This window comes from Podarcis filfolensis, assembly GCF_964270895.1.
Source record: "Podarcis filfolensis genome assembly, chromosome: 1".
Lineage (NCBI taxonomy): Eukaryota > Metazoa > Chordata > Lepidosauria > Squamata > Lacertidae > Podarcis > Podarcis filfolensis.
The window spans coordinates 97,513,080-97,515,264 of NC_139604.1; the positions used below are offsets into that span (position 1 = coordinate 97,513,080).

A 2,185-nucleotide genomic window follows, 5' to 3' on the forward strand; every position below is an offset into this window, starting at 1 on the left:
TATCTGCCCATAAATGGGGGTGGGGGTGGGGGAGTGAGAGGCCATATGCAAATACCTATAATAGAAACCAAAATACAATTTTGTTTCTTATGCAAATTTTAAATTCTGTGTAATTCATCCACAATAGAGGTTCTCAAATCATTTGATAATGTTTTAAGTTTTAGGCAAGGCAGAATGTGCTACAAAGAAAAAAAAACGAGACAGTCTTAAGGTCACCATGAGAACTAGAAGCTTGATTATTAAAAGGTGGTTTGCTTATTAAAAGAGTGTGGCATCTTGAGAATATTAGCAAAGAACCTCAAGGTAAGCAACCAGAGAGCTAGGTAGAGGTCCCTAGAAGAAACTCAATTCCCATGAGGTAGTTAGTAGAGAACAGATTAATAATAATAATAATAATAATAATAATAATAATAATAATATTTTAGGGCACCCATAATGCTTAGAACACACATTTGTTTTTAATGGACAGACTTTGCAGTATACAGTTGACATGAACATAATGAACTTTGCCAAATTGTGAGGCACATCTGTCAATCCCATTCTGGATGTGACACAATACATTACTAAGACAGTCATGAATTTTCTTAAAGACTGTGAGATAGAGGTTGATGCTATGTTTATATTTACATTGGTGGAAATACTGCATAGTGAACAGTGTGGGGAGAAAACAGATGCAGCTACAGGCCCCCAGTATCCATTATGCTACAGAACCGTGTGGAAAGACTGCATCTGTCCCAGATGGTACATGTTCATTAATATATTAAACATTAATATATTTGAAGAACTTCTTGTTGTTTTGAGTTTAGTGTTGCCACAGGCCAGAATTTCCTGGACATATACGTAATACTGCAGTGTCTGGACGGAAATCGGCTAAATGTCCTGGAAAATCCAGATGTATGGCAGACCATGTTTGCAGTGTTGTTTTTGCCAATTTTCCTCAGAAATAGCTCAATTTCTTTGCAACTTTGGCCAAAACTGAAAAAAGTTCAACAACTTTTCTGTCCAGATTTTCACTTTTTGAAATATGGCAACCCTATCTTAACGTTTTTAGCATTCCAGCTCTGCTTGCTACCCCCTCCTAGGGGAGAAAAAGAACTCATTTCAAGACTGGAGACACAACCAGCATCTTTCTCTGCTATGTTCATGGAGGGTTAAACTAGAATCCCTGTGATCTCTGGGAAGAAATGCCAGTGCACAATTTCCTTCCAGAGATCACCAGGTGTTGTAGTTCAACCCTCACAATCCCCTGCAGTGTCTTCACTTCACAAGTATGGTGGGGTGTTTTTTTTAAGCATTTATTAAATTCACTCTGTAAAAAATCTGACACACATAAAACCAATGAGAGATATGGAAAGTGACCCCACCGAAAGACACTTTACAGTACAAATTTAAATCCATACAATTTAAATTGGCTTAATCTTGAAGTGTAATGCAATGAGAATGAAGACAAGACACTTGAGGTCTTAGACCTTCTGGATCCTTGGACTGATTTACATCAATAAGAGAACCAGTGTTTGATGTGGTAAAAGAGATGTGTTCATCACCAATTACAATTTCAAGCTCCTGTCGGCCAACTCTGTCAGGAGGGGGCCATAATGCATCATCTTCTTTCCTGATTTCACTGTCATCGATTATCCTCTTTAGCTCTTCCATCACGCTTTTGTGTACGTAGGCTTCTTTTCTGACCATGACATCATTTTTATAATTGCTGCTGTTTGCATATCTGTTTCCCATCAGGGCGGAACTCGAACTCGAGAAACTCGTGGCCAAACTTCCCCTTGTGCCCAATGTAATAGCGCAGATAGAAATCGCTCGCCATGGCCCACTTCACAAGTATTTGGGAGGCTCAGAGGCTCAGTAGGCCTCTTCTGTCCTAGGGGAAGCTGCTTTAGTTGCCTGAAGTTCCTGCCCCTTAGGGACAATGATGGGCGAGTGAACAGCAGATTTCTTGTGAATGCTGACTGGACCAAAGCAAGTAAGTGAGCCTCTGTGTGCTGCAGCTCTCCATATACCATGGCCCACTGGAGTTATGTCTGCTGGTTGGTTGAAGATGTCCCCCTACAGTCCTAGTTAAATGCATAAGCCTATTACTTCCAGTTGGAGGAAGCACACGGCGACAGTAGTGGCTTTTAATGTTTTTAAACCATTCCCTTTCACTAGAAAGAAATCAAATTGCAAAATCAAT

At 39.9% G+C, this 2,185-nt stretch overlaps 1 pseudogene across 1 annotated transcript; it reads right to left on the bottom strand.

The window, feature by feature from the left end:
• Positions 1-1,353: 1,353 nt before the first annotated feature.
• Positions 1,354-1,819, bottom strand: LOC310747194 (protein mago nashi homolog; annotated as a pseudogene). The gene has a single exon. The product of its transcript is annotated as a protein mago nashi homolog (transcript).
• Between the last annotated feature and the right edge of the window lie 366 nt (positions 1,820-2,185).